General features: G+C 52.6%; 1 long non-coding RNA gene across 1 annotated transcript in view; it reads left to right on the top strand.

Annotated features, from left to right (window-relative positions):
* Positions 1-15,210, top strand: part of LOC146808785 (uncharacterized) — a 91,363-nt gene that overhangs the window by 64,863 nt on the left and 11,290 nt on the right. Inside the window, exon 2 of the long non-coding RNA XR_014966261.1 lies at positions 4,889-5,040. This is a non-coding gene — a long non-coding RNA (uncharacterized LOC146808785). The remainder of the gene's footprint in view (positions 1-4,888; positions 5,041-15,210) is intronic.

The raw sequence follows: 15,210 nt of genomic DNA, 5'->3' as shown, positions 1-15,210 counted from the left end.
GACCCAACAGCAACAGGGTGAGTAATGACCAGGGACTGGGGGGGCGGGGAGAGATGGGCACAATGGCACACATGCACAATTATGTGTAGCACACTGCACATCCACAATGATTGTGGAACATATCCCTCAAACCCTTCGCACACTGCAGCACATATAGAAACACCAAGTAGGCCCCGAACCACTATGTGCACAAATGGCCCCCCTCCCTATCACCAATCCCACAACCTACCCATGCACATGTGCTGAATCCAGCAAAGCAGCGGCTCTGTGAGTCACACTGACAATGCAAGTGATACTACATGACCGATTGCATGGCAGCAGTCAAAATACATGACATGGTGCACGAAACGACACTGAGGTGGCCCAGTGTGGATGACATCCTCAAAGTCTCAGGGCACACTCTTACACATCCACATGCACATACAACCCCTGACGCCAACAACACATCTGCAGAGAAACTATGCACAAGAGCACAAAAACCGTCCAAGAGCACAAATGATCCAAGTTGCCAACATCTCAGCACCGTAAAAGCACACTCAATCAATCAATCAATCAATGACACTTGTAGAGCGCGCTACATACCCGTAGGGTCTCAAGGCGCTGGGGGGGGGGGGGGTGCCGCTACTGCTCGAACAGCCAGGTCTTCAGCTTCTTCCTGAAGGAGAGGTGGTCTTGGGTCAGGCGCAGGTCGGGGGGGAGGGAGTTCCAGGTCTTGGCGGCCAGGTAGGAGAAGGACCTTCCTCCTGTAGTAGCTCTTCGGATGCGGGGGACGGCGGCGAGGGCGTGGTTGGCTGAGCGGAGGTGGCGTTTGGGGGCGTAGAAGTTGACTCGGCTGTTGAGGTAACTCGGGCCTCGGTCGTGTAGAGCTTTGTGTGCGTGGGTGAGGAGGCGGAAGGTGATTCTTTTGTTGACGGGGAGCCAGTGAAGGTCTCTCAGAGGTCCGGAGATGTGGCTGGTTCGTGGGATGTCGAGGATGAGTCTGGCTGAGGCGTTCTGGATCCGCTGGAGTCTCTTCTGGAGCTTGGCGGTGGTACCGGCGTAGAGGGCGTTGCCGTAGTCCAGACGGCTGGTGACGAGGGCCTGGGTGACGGTCTTCCTGGTCTCGGTGGGGATCCACCAGAAGATCTTCCGTAGCATGCGTAGGATGTTGAAGCACGTCGAGGAGACATTGTTAACTTGCCTGGTCATGGAGAGGGAGGAGTCCAGGACGAAGCCCAGGTTGCGTGCGTGGTCTGTCGGTTTGGGTGCGGTGCCCAGGGCGGGAGGTCACCAGGAGTCGTCCCAGGCGGAGGGTGAGGAGCCCAGGATGAGGATCTCCGTCTTGTCCGAGTTCAGTTTCAGGCGGCTGATCGTCATCCACTCGGCTACCTCTTTCATCCCGTCGTGCAGGTTGGCTCTGGCGGCGGCGGGGTTGTTGGTCAGGGAGAGGATCAGCTGGGTGTCGTCGGCGTAGGAGATTATGCTGAGGTTGTGTTTGCGTACGATGGCCGCGAGGGGGCTCATGTAGACGTTGAAGAGGGTGGGACTCAGAGATGATCCTTGGGGGACGCCGCAGATGACTTCGGAGGCCTCTGACTTGTATGGTGGTAGGCGGACTCTCTGTGTTCTTCCGTCGAGGAAGGAGATGATCCATTCCAGCGCCTTGTCCTGGATTCCGACGTTGCTGAGGCGCTGTACTAGGGTGCGGTGGCAGACAGTGTCGAATGCCGCGGAGAGGTCCAGGAGGATGAGGGCCGCTGTTTCTCCATTGTCCATCAGGGCTCGGATGTCATCGGTGGCGGCGATGAGGGCGGTCTCGGTGCTGTGGTTGGCTCGGAAGCCTGTGAGGGGTCGAGGGATCCGTTCGTCTCGAGGAAGGCGGCCATCTGCTTGTTGACGGTCTTCTCGATGACTTTGGCTGGAAACGGGAGAAGCGAGATGGGGCGGTAATTCTTGAGGTCGGTGGGGTCCGCTGTTGGTTTCTTGAGTAGAGCGCTGAGTTCGGCGTGCTTCCAGCTCTCCGGGAAGATGGTGGTGTCGAAGGATGTGTTGATGATGTCTCGCAGGTGGGGTGCGATGACAGCGTCGGCCTTGTTGAAGACGTGGTGAGGGCAAGGGTCGGTCGGTGATCCGGAGTGGATGGAGTTCATTGTGCGGATGGTGTCTTCGGTGCTGATCGGGGTCCAGGCGTGAAGGATGGTGGTGGGGGGTGGTTGTTCGGTCGCGGTGTGCGTTGGTTGGTTGTTGAAGCTGCTGTGTATGTCCGTGATCTTGTTGTGGAAGTATGAAGCGAGGGAGTTGCAGAGGTCTTGCGATGGGGTGATGTCGTTGTTTCCTGCGCTGGGGTTGGAAAGTTCTTTCACGATGTTAAAGAGTTCCTTGCAGTTGTGTGCGTTGTTGTCCAACCGGTCCTTAAATGCTGTTTTCTTGGCGGCGCGGATCAGCTGGTGGTGTTTCCGGGTGGCCAGTTTGTAGGAGGTCCTGTTGTCCGGTGTCGGTTCCCTTCTCCAGACTTTCTCGAGGGCTCGGCAGTTCTTCTTGGAGCTCTTGAGTTCGTCGGTGAACCATGGGGCCTTCTTGCTGCCGGGTCTGCTAGGCGGGGTCCTCAGAGGGGCGAGTTCGTCCGCGCAGTTGCTGATCCACTTCGTGAGGTTGTCGGCGGCCTGGCTGGGGTTCGCTGAGCTGGCAGGGGGGTGCTGACTCAGGGAGGTGGCGAGCTGGTCTGCTGTGATCTTGTTCCAGCTTCTGTGGGCGGCCTGTTGCTGGTGGTGGTGGGTCGTCGTTCTCTTGAAAGTGAAGTGGACGCAGCTGTGGTCCGTCCATTGAAGCTCTGTGGCGTGGCTGAACTCGATGTCTGTGCTGGAAGAGAAGACTGCGTCGAGTGTGTGTCCGGCGAGGTGGGTGGGGGTGGACACCAGTTGCTTGAGTCCAAGGTTGGCGAGGTTGTCGAGCAGGGTGGTGGTGTTGCGGTCGTTGTTGTTTTCCAGATGGAAGTTGAGGTCTCCCAGGAGGATGTAGTCAGCGGAGGGGAGGGCATGCGGGCTGACGAAGTCGGCGATGTCCTCGCTGAATTGTGTGCGTGGTCCCGGGGGTCGGTAGATCAGGGTGCCTCTGAGGGTGGTGTTCGGGTTGGTGTGGATCTGGAAATGCAGGTGTTCGGCGGTTGTCAGGGTGTCGTCGGTGCTGGTCGTGAGACGGATGGTGTTCCTGTGGATGATGGCGATGCCTCCTCCCATCTGGTTGGCGTTGCGGTCCCTCCGGACGATCTTGTAGCCCTCTGGGATGGCGATGGCGATGTCGGGAGCTGAGGATGCGTTCATCCAGGTCTCCGTGAGGAAGGCAACGTCAGGGGCTGTGGCGTCTAGAAGGTTCCAGAGTTCGATGGCGTGTCTGTGGACGGAGCGGGTGTTGATCAGGATGCACTTGAGGTGGGTGCTGCTGGCGTTCGACTTGGTGGGTGCTGGTGCGAGGCAGGTCCGGGTGCAGGTGAACTTGCAGGCGTGGCAGCTGAAAGGTCCGTGGGTACGTCGTGGAGTGGCTTGGTGGCAGTCTGGAAGTCGGCCGGTGTTGAGAGCGGTGAGGGTGGTGGCGGCGGCGTACGTCCGGCGGGTCGGTCGGGAACGTCGGGGTTCAGGGTTCCTGGCGCTGGGCGCGGTCCAGGCGCGGACGGGCGCAGACGGGCTTACCTTTGGCGCGCCTTCGGCGCACAATCGGCGCGCCCGCTGCGCGTCAACGCTGCGCGTTCGCACGGTCGCCATTTAAGGCGAAGTGCGCGGGTGGGCGGAGCAGCTGGGAGGCGGGAGCGGGGAGGGTACAGAATACAAAAAAGGGCGGGGAAAAGCGGCGTTTGGCGGGAAGGGAGGGCGGAGGGCGGCGGGCAACAAGGAAGGAAGGCAAAACACGGGGAAAACGAAATTCAAACAAAACAGGCACAAAGATTCGTCAAAACAAGGGAAAAAACGGGTTAATGACAAGCAGGCACAAATTCACGTGAAAACAAAGGGCAAAACAACCGCAGCGGCGGCAATCAGGAACGAGGCAGCAGCGAGGCACAGGGATGCAAGGGGCACACGCAGCAGCTGGTGGCCGTGCGGCGCGGGGGTGTCCCACAAGTGGGTCACACTCACCTGCGTCGCACGGTCGCCATTTAAGGCGAAGTGCGCGGGTGGGCGGAGCAGCTGGGAGGCGGGAGCGGGGAGGGTACAGAATACAAAAAAGGGCGGGGAAAAGCGGCGTTTGGCGGGAAGGGAGGGCGGAGGGCGGCGGGCAACAAGGAAGGAAGGCAAAACACGGGGAAAACGAAATTCAAACAAAACAGGCACAAAGATTCGTCAAAACAAGGGAAAAAACGGGTTAATGACAAGCAGGCACAAATTCACGTGAAAACAAAGGGCAAAACAACCGCAGCGGCGGCAATCAGGAACGAGGCAGCAGCGAGGCACAGGGATGCAAGGGGCACACGCAGCAGCTGGTGGCCGTGCGGCGCGGGGGTGTCACACAAGTCAAAGGCACACCGCCTCAAAGGGATAAGGGGCCGCTAAATCAAAGCTGCAGGGGTAACTCTCCCACAATGCAGCACACACACATAGCAATCACAGCACATCAACATTGACGACAATGTGGTACAAAGTGCAACACTTTCACTACAGGACAGAGGACACAACTGGTGCTGCTTCTGCATAGAAACTGGCCAATCACATTTGGCATAGGAGGAAACTGTGAGGTGATAATGTACGAGTAAAACCTAACATCAGTCATGTATTCGAAATATCCACTGTCTCCCATCAAATAGCCAGCTCCACCAAAACAGTCACAATGTACATTGTCATGCTGTCTGTCTGGAAACATGCACAATGCGTCAACATACATGGAACACACTGTTAACCTGCATCACCCCTTTACATTGCAGAGGGACAATCAACACCTCCTGCTGAGCAAACCAGACATCTCTTCACTGATGATGAAGAGGACCCCCTGACCGTCTGCTCCAACACCCTCCAACGGCTCATGGACAGCCTCCGCACCCCACCTCCAGGAGCAGGGCAGCCCAGCTGCATCGAGGTGAGCCCACCCCCTGCACAGACCACACAACAGGAAGCACACACCACCACGGCAGGTTCCCACCACCTCACGGAAAGACACATGGCATTCCAATGCTGTGTGTTAGAATGCCATAATGAGCTGGCTGAACAGGTGCGGGTGGGTTTTGACCTCATACAGCCAAACTGGATGGCATACGTGGGTGTATAAGTCCCATCAGGAACCACACACAGTCCCTAACGGACACCCACAGTCTGTTCCATGCTCTACAACAATTCTTGGCTGACCTCGCTGGAGACATTACTCGGATACAAGAACTGTCTAGTCAGACAGGCTCCAGCGAGGACAGCACAGAGTTGGCACAGCTGCGGAGGACAATGGAGAACATGGAGCGGATGCAGGCTGGAAGAATGGCTGCCACGGCTGAACACCAGCGAGATGTAGCTGGTATATTCCATGCCTTGCAGATTCTCATCTTGCCATTGCTGCCACAGAGCCTGTCCCAGATGACTGCTGCAGGAACTTCAATACACACATCTCCGCCCCCTGATGTGTCAATGGCACACAGTGATGCGGCCATTATACCTCCGCACCCTGATGTGTCAGTGGCACCCAGTGATGCAGCCATAACACCACCACACACACCTGACACACCGGACACAGAAGACATATCTGAGGAGTAAGATGTGGATGGTAATGACTGTGTGAGAAAGGAGGTTGTAGCATTCATCCCCGCCATATAGCCTGTTCCTGCCTGGTTCAGCCCTCTGCATCATGCCCTGGAACAACACATTCCACTGTCCCCTGAAACACCCTGCGACATTCACCTGGACCCCGACATGGACTGCCATATCTGCTCTGGTTACCAATGACACAGCAATCAGGCTGCAGACTAAACTCTTCCTCTTCCAAGTAACTTGTCATTTTCCAAAGGACTCTGGTTGGCCCTCCACTGGGCAACCATGTAATATGGGCTTTATATGGCCATGTACTGCTCCAGCTATGACACTCCAAATTACACAGATGTGTCATGTCTATGTTCAATCAAGTATAACAGTATGGATGAATGTAGGGACATTGATTGCACAAAAATGTACACCCTGGGAAATGACATCAATGTGCATGTTTGACCCTGACCCACATGGCCAATTAGATGACTGTGAAGGTGTGAACTAGCTGTGGCCTCATGAACAACAATCTTGCAACCCCCAATGTAGCCCCACATCCATGTATTAAATAGGGCTGTGTGTAAAAATGTCAAATTCGGTAGCAGCCCTGAAGTAGTGTCCCCCATCGCATGTGGCCACAGTACATCTCTTCGCATGACCTATTCACACACATCTGTGTGGACACAGCCTGTAGTGATGGATCACATTGATCCACATGGCAAGGAGTTGGACACTATAGTCACATTGCTGATGATACATAAGAGCACATGTTACCAGCAACTATCCCAACCACAATTTCTGGCTCACCGAGGTGGAGATGTCAATAAGGACTCACCCACAAGTGCAATGCGTCAGTCAGTCCAACCTGTGTACGGACAATGCTCATTGAGGCACACGATTTGTAATTTTAATCAGCACTCATCACAGTTGAACACTAGTGAAGCTGTGTGAGAAGGTGGCCTGATATATGCTGTCAACTAGTTCTAGTGGGCACCTTGTATCAGTCCAAACAACCCCTTATGGTGAATGGTTAAAGACAACCTTATATTAAAGCTATCCTAGTGGTAGCTATGGAGAGAAGCCTTCAGGCTAAGTCTTGAAGGAATGTAAAGCAGCTTGTTTTACCAGTCTATAATCTCTTGAATGATCAAATGAAAGGACAACCACACCAGGTATATATTTAAAATATATGTATGTAGGTTAACACACACCCCTCTAGTCTCTTTATGAGACTGGAGTTCGAAGTACTTTAGTTACAAGTGATCAAGCATCAGTAAAAGCACAAATACATGTTTGGGCCCTAGGGGCGTACCAAACCATATACCAAAAAAGTGGTATAAGAACCATGACTGGAATAGGCACTAGGCCTATTGCCTCTAGAATTGCTGAGACCCCAAGGAACCACCCAAGGTAGTCACACAGGGGACCCACGGGAGCTGTATGAAGTGTGAAAACACAACCGCGGGTTCCTATTATCTTCTATGGGCAATGTCGCGGTTGGAAATTTAAAGATTAGGGACACTTCTATTCGGGTCTGGACCAAACCCTTTTGGACTTAAGAAGTTCTAGGGCTAGCACCCACAAGAGCACCGGAGTACTCTAGTTACCTCACCCAGGGAAGCCGGGTGCATAGGTGTCTTTTGGTGTCGGGTCGCGTCGTCGATTTCAATGAAAGCCTGCAAAGAACTGCTGCTGCCCTGAAGAGGAGAAGTGTCCGAAGAGATCCAAGCCTGGATCTAGGATTTAAGGAACCTGAAAGCAGAGGGGACAGAGTCTGGGTCACTAGCCAGTGACCAAGGGCAGGATGGACCAATGCCCACAGATGTCGGGTGCTTCAGGTGAGTTGGTGAGTGTCTTCAGCCACGAGGCCCAGGAGGCATCGACGAAGTCCACAAGCCGGATTCGAGCTGTCCCACGAAGTCTGTCGAGTGCTGCAGTGTCGGCGACCAGAAAGGACCCAACAAGCCTTGGCAACGGCAAGTCACTGGAAATCAGAGAAAGGACTGCGGTGCAGACAAGCAAACGTCTGAGGGACTCACCCAGCGAAGGTAAGTCAGGGCATGTCTGGAGCAACCAGGTAAGCCCAATCAGAAAAGGAGTCCCCTTCGTGGAGACCTGCTAGCCAATGGGCTAGTGATCGCAAAGGAGCCTCAAACGATCGCACTTGAAGCTGGCCCACGGGTCACTCGTGGAGTGGAGGCCAACAATCTTCGGTGCAGGAGGTGCTCAAGGCTGGGGCTACTAGGAGCCCAAAGCACAACTTTGAGGAGGACCAGGAAAATAGTGTTGCTGCAAAAGTTCACGGTGTCTATGGGTCATGGTTCCACATCACCCACGATAGCCACAGGCCTCAGCTTTGCTGTGGACTCAGGGTAGCCTTGGGGAAGTCTGAAATTCCACCTCTGGGGGTGCAGAGACTTCGGTGTCCGGCGGGAGCTTCAGAATTGCAGACCGGTCAGTTGCTTCTTTGGTGCCTGCCAAGCAGGGGAGTCACTCCTTGACCCCAAGGGAGATTTCTTCAGTCTTCTAGTCAGGATAGAATGTCGAAGGTCCAGGATGTATGTTGCAGAGTTTCATCCAGGGTAATCTAAAGTCCTAGGGACTGAATTCCTATACTTGTAGTAAGTTTAGGGGATGACTAACTCTAAGGCCCCACCTATGGGTGGGCTTGGAAAGAGGGGTGGTTACACCCATTTCCTTTGTGCAGTTTCACGCCAGAGCAGGGGCAGGTAGCTCCTGCAACTGGTTTGAACTGGAGTATGCACAGGGACACCAAGTGTGCCCCCAGTGCAGGACTTCAAAGCACCAGAGAGTTCTCCGCTCAGCCCCAATACACATCAGCCTGTCTGGGGAGGTGGGGACACCTCCCCTCGACAGGAAACCTATTGTCCAGGCCTCCCCTGCTGGAGTTTCGGTCAGCAGCAGGAGGCCAGACCCATGTCTGTGGCAGAGGCATCCATTTTGTGATGCCAGGGCTCAGGAAGGTCCTACTGGGTTTAGCCAGTGTGAACATGTCTCTCCCTCTAGAAGGGTGGAATGCTACCCCTGCCGCCAGAACTGGAGGGGGTGGGGGTAGTATTCCAAAGCATTTGACACCAAACACAACATGTTTTGATGCAGCCATCCCAAAGTTAGCATTTACCGCGAGGTTATAATGCACTTAAGAGTATATGGTATGGCTGTATCACAGAACAGCCATAAGGAAGTATTTCCTAAAGCTGCAGAGGGGTTCTGCTCATGCATGGGCACCCTCTCACATAAAACCAAGCACTCTGCCTTCAGGATTGTCAAGGCCTGCCATAGGAGTGGCTTATAGGTTTATATTTGTCTGTATAAGGTAGTGATATAGAATGAATGAATGAATGAAATGAAATTTATAAACGCGCAACTCAGCCCGAAGGCATCAAGGCGCCTAACAAAGAAATCATACAAAGGCAGATCCAGGACTAGGGATAGGCTTTGGCAAATAGCCATGTCTTAAGGGCCCTCCTAAAGAATTGCTTTGAGGGAAGGGATTTTATCTCAGCCGGCAGAGTATTCCACAATTTAGGAGCCAGGATTGAAAATGCTCTACCACCCCACCTAGCTGTACGAGCACGGGGGACTGCTAACAAGAACTTATTGGCGGAGCGCAGACATCTGGTGTGGGTATATGGGACCAAGAGGTCCCTTAGGCCTCCAGATCTGGTAGTAGCCAGAGCCCCGTAGATCAAACAAAGGGACTTAAAAGAAATTCTAGCCTCGATTGGAAGCCAGTGCAGTGTCTTTCTTGCCGCCGAAGCAGAAGCCCGCTTAGGTAAGTCCAATACGAACTTGGCGGCGGCATTCTGCACCATTTGGAGTCGCATCAACAGACCCTTATTGATGCCTAAATATAGGGCATTACAATAATCAAGTCTTGAGCCTATTAGTGCGACTACAATTTGCTTTCTGGCTTGAAGGGACAAGTAGTGTTTAATCTTCCGCAGGATGTTTAGTAAGCCCCAGCAGGTGGAGATAGTCCTCTTTACTTGCTGGTCCATCCCCAACGAAGGGTCATTCATGACTCCTAAGTTCCTGACCAGGGTCGTGGGAGTGGGACACACGCCCAGCGAGGAAGGCCACCATTCCGCCGACCAGATATCCTCCTTTCCTCCGAACATCAGAATTTCTGTCTTTTCGCCATTAAGCTTCAATGAATTGCAAACCATCCATTGAGCAACTGCCTCCATACAGGATCTAAAATTGGAGGCAGCGGAGGTGACAGGTTGGGCGAGAGACATCAGTATCTGTGTATCGTCGGCATAGGAGACTACCTCCATCCCATAAGATCTGATAAGCCTGGTAAGAGGGGTCACAGAGATGTTAGCCTATACCACAGTAAGGGGTGCAAGCACATCCTTACCCAGGCTGCAGTAGCAGACCTGTGGTGTCATTTTGGAGTGCTTCCCAGGGGTGGCATAATACATGCTGCAGCCCCTGGTACACCTCTGAGGTACCTATGCCCTAAGTACATAGTATACCATATACTAGGGGCTTATAAGGCACTGAATGGAACAGGTCCTGAGTTCCTTAATTCCAAGTTTTCATGGTGTATCCCAAACAGAACTTTAAGATCTACAGGCTCCAAACAAGTGAAAACACCCTCTTTTAAAAAACAAACTGGGGAGGCAGAAGCTTTGCGTATTGTGCCTCTAAAGCTTGGAATAAACTTCCTTTCCGACTGAGAAACGCTCCTGATCTCATCTCCTTACGGAAAGGCTTGAAGACATGATTCTTTTCCCATTTTTAGGCCTACGATCCTCAGGTAATCAGTGCTCAGCGCCAGGACACCCTAGGGTAATTGAGCGCTCTATAAGCATAAATAACATAACAAATAACAAATAACTCCAGAATCCAATTAGGTACATACCTAATGTACATGGAAACCATTTTACAGAGAAAGCAGATAGACTGGGGCCCTGAATAGCAGGATCCCAGTCCAACTAAGTTATAAACCAGCAAAACAAAAGGAAAAAAGTGGGGGCAACCATATGGTGAGATTCCACCTTCCTACAAGCTGCGTAGACTTTATTAGCATGTGCGTGTCAGGACGGGCAAGGCAAGGGCCACAACATGCAGACCAATGCTCAGACACTAATAGGCAGCTTAGGAACATGTAGAGGTGCAAGGAATGGGGAGGTAAAAATGAACAACAATCATTACGGATGGCAGCGGTCTCAGCCCACCTTGCCTTGCTGGACGAGTCCTGTGATGTTTGGTGTCTGCGCATTGCCCCCGTCAGGGGACACGACTCACAGATCATGTGATCTGCATAGTGCTGTACCACTGGACTGCGCCAACTGTCTGCTCTGCTGACAGTGAGCAGGTGAAAGGGTCCAACAAGGTCACATGTAGTACTACATTACCATGTGTGTACTCTCCCTCCAGCAGTATGTCAGAATTAGGAACATTGCCAAACGACGCTGTGCAGCTCCGCCCATGGGACTGCCTCCCCTTGCACAGGTGTGTGTCAACACACGTAGGTGCACGCACATGCATTCTGAGTCCAGACGAATGCAGATATGTCCACTGTTGTGGTGGGATATGTGACCATTCCTCCAAGATGCAAGAGGGTGTTGGGACCTGAGCTCTGGGTTACAATCAGTTGTGGCTGCAGGAACGTAGTTACTCATCCATGAAAGCGAGCGCAGCTTCATAGGCAATCAGTTCCAAGAGTAAGTCGGTGTTGAATTCAATGAACACGAGGGAGAAAAAATCCAGTTCGAGGCATATGAGCTGCAGATCACACACTGAGGATAAGATCGCCATCTGGTGTTGGGCTCGGATGATTGCAGGTTGTTGTTGTCTTCGGAGAAGTCTTTGGTCACGAGGTTGGTGACTCCTCCCCTGGACAACAGTGCGCATGGGCATCCACTCCATCGGCAGATTGTTTTTTTCCGCCATTGGGTTCGGATGAACTTTTTTCCGCTCCAGCAGAAAACTTCCAGCAATCAATTTAACTCTTTAATCTTCATTTCATCGACGTCGACATCAACTCGGACCGGTTCCGGAAGCGGCTGATGGACAGGACACCCTTCAAAAAATGCCCCCAGTGTGGAGCGAAGTTCCCCCACAGTGACCACCACGAGGTCTGCAACCTCTGCCTGTCGCCGGAACACAACGAGTCCACCTGTCCAGCTTGTTCCGCTTTCCGTTCGAAGAAGACCCTCCGGGACCGAAGAGCTCGACGCCATATTATGGCCAAACCAGCTCCAGAACCGGAGGACATCTTTGCTCAAGATGTTCCCGAAGACGACACCGAAGATCTCGAGATCGTGTCCGAAGCCGACGATTCCGATGACCTCATCACTCCAGGGCAGCGTGTGAGTACCACCCCCCCTGCCCCTGCCCCATCCAAAAAAGCATTGGTCAAGACTCCGCCAGTTGGGCCCAGTCGCGACCGGAAATCCTCTTCAGAAGCCCCGCCCTCGGGCCCGGCTCCGAAGACAACTAAGCCTGTGGGTGGCTCGGGCTCGAGCAAACCTCACCTAATTGTGCCTTTAACACCCTCGGCACCCAAACACCCATTGTCGGCACCGAAACAGGCTCCAAGACCGAAATCTCCTTCGGCACAGAAACGTTCCTCGGCACCGAAGTCTCCACCGGCACCGAAACGTTCTTCAACATCGATGCCTGAAAGTCCATCGGCACCGAAACCTCAGTCTGCACCGAAACCTCAGTCGGCACCGAAACCTCAGTCGGCACCGAAACCTCAGTCGGCACCGAAACCTCAGTCGGCACCGAAACCTCAGTCGGCACCGAAACCTCAGTCGACACCGAAAAATCAGTCGACACCGAAAAATCAGTCGACACCGAAAAAATCATCGGAGCCGAAAACTGCGTCCCCGCCGAAACAAGCTCATAAAGACCCGAAGCGGACGTCACAGACACCACCTTCGGAGCCAGATGATCTTTTTCGACCAGATCCTACTCAGAAGCGGATCTATATCAATCCTAAAACGGGACATGTGACTGCCATCCCATATAAAAAGCGGAAGCTGGACACTACACCTCCCCCAGCTCCCATACGGAAAAAGGACTGTGCTACTTCACCACTTCGTCCTTCCTCTCCTGTTTTACCTCCTAACCCGTCCCCCCCCCCTCCTCCTGATTCTCCTTTACCTTTACCTTTACCTTTACCATCTCCCTATCATTCACCTCCTCCACAGGATGATAATGATGACTTAGGGGGAGGGGCGGACCCTGATTTATTTGATGATCCTGTTGACCCAAACGACCCTTTTACGTTCCCAGACCCAGCACCCATGGATGACTGGTCTTATCCTATACCTGACATGCCTGACCCCACTACCTACCCTTCCAAGCCCTCCCCTCCTGATGACCATCTAGGGTACGGCCAACTTATAAATAGGGCAGCAACATTCCACGGCGTTACTATGCACACAGACGCCATTGAAGAGGACTTCCTCCTTGATACCTTTGAGCAGTCACAAAAGACTGTTCACATACTGCCCATGATCAAAGGGGTCATAAAGCATGCTACTGAAGTCTTTAAAGACCCTGTTCGAGCTAGGGTTCTCAACCCACGCATCGAAAAAAAGTACCGACCAGCCCCGCAAGACCCTGCATACATTAAGGCCCAGCTCCCTTTAGACTCCCTAGTCGTATCAAATGCCAGGAAGCGCGCTAACTCACAGACAACTGGAGAAACGCCTCCCCCAGACAAGGAGTCTAAGCTTTTAGAAGCCTCGGGCAAACGGGTCGCCGCGCAGGCGGCTAACCATTGGCGTATTGCGAATACCCAGGCCCTGTTAGCCAGGTATGATAGAGCGCATTATGACCAACTTGAGGACCTTATGCAACATCTGCCTGAACCTTTTAAGTCCCAGGCCTCTGACCTCATCCAAGAAGGCAAATTAATATCTAATGCCTCCATTAAATGCGCCTTAGATGCAGCAGACACTGCTTCTAGAGCGGTCAATACTGGCGTCTTACTCAGACGACATGCCTGGCTCCGTATTTCCGGTTTTAAACCGGAGGTTCAAACCGCAATTCTAGCTCAACCTTTCAACCAAGAGCAGCTATTTGGCCCTGCAGTGGATACTGCATTAGAAAAAATGAAAAAGGATAATGAAACTGCCAAGTCTATGGGAGCACTGCAGTCTCATCAAAACCGGGGTTCCTTTCGTCGCTCCTTTTATAGAGGAGGCTCCAAAAACACATCAACTGAGACCACGTCCACCTTTAAAAATTCTGGACAAACATCCCCTAACAGAGGTTACTTCCGGGGAGGTTATAGGGGAAACAATAACAAAGGTCGAGGACGGGGCAACAACAACAACACCCGCACCTCACCAGCCACCAAACAGTGACTTGCCACCACTCCCCCCAGACCATTCCACTCCGGTCGGGGGGCGACTCCAACAATTCCTGCCTGTCTGGACTTCCATCACCACAGACAGGTGGGTAAGACAAATTATCCAGTCTGGCTACTGCCTCGAACTCATACAATCCCCCCCAAACATACCGCCCAAACAACGTCCAATGTCCTCGCATCATCTCTCTCTCCTCAAACAAGAAGTTCAATCCCTGTTACAAAAACATGCGATAGAACCAGTCCCCCTTCAACATCAGGGAAAAGGGGTATATTCTCTATACTTCCTCATTCCCAAAAAGGACAAAACACTAAGGCCCATACTGGATCTCAGACTACTAAACCAGTATATACATTCGGATCATTTTCACATGACCACTCTCCAACAAGTCCTCCCACTTTTACAACAGGGAGACTTCCTCGCCACATTGGACCTCAAGGACGCATACTTTCACATCCCTATGCATCCCGCTCACAGAAAATATCTACGATTTGTGGTAGATGGGCAACACTATCAATTTACAGTTCTCCCATTCGGAGTAACAACAGCACCCAGAGTGTTCACCAAGTGCCTAGCAGTCGTGGCAGCGCATCTCAGAAGACAACAGATCCATGTCTTCCCCTATCTGGACGATTGGCTCATAAAAGCCAATACATACCAAAAATGCGTTCTCCACACTCATCGCACGATTCAAACTCTCCACGATTTGGGATTCACTATCAACTACCCCAAATCCCACCTACAACCTTCCCACTTACATCAGTATCTAGGAGCAACCATAGATACATCCAAAGCCATTGCCTATCCCAGCACAGCCAGGATAGCCAGTATACAAAATCTCATCTCTCAATTTCAAACTCATCCATCTCTTCCAGCAAGAGTGTTCATGCAGCTCCTAGGCATGATGGCGTCGTGCATCTCCATAGTCCCACACGCACGACTTCAAATGCGTCCCTTACAAGAATGCTTAGCACAACAGTGGAACCAAGCTCACGGACAACTTACCGATCTGGTGTTGGTGGACAGTCGCTCACTTCGATCACTGAAATGGTGGAACACCATCAACCTGTCCAAAGGGAGACCGTTCTTAGAGCCTCTTCCACAAGTTGTGCTAACTACAGACGCATCTCTCACGGGGTGGGGAGCCCACCTCCTTCACCATACCA

Source organism: Triturus cristatus, chromosome 7 (assembly GCF_964204655.1).
Source record: "Triturus cristatus chromosome 7, aTriCri1.1, whole genome shotgun sequence".
Classification (NCBI taxonomy): Eukaryota; Metazoa; Chordata; class Amphibia; order Caudata; family Salamandridae; genus Triturus; species Triturus cristatus.
Note: the sequence above shows the minus strand (reverse complement) of the source record. Positions and strands in the feature narration are given on the sequence as shown.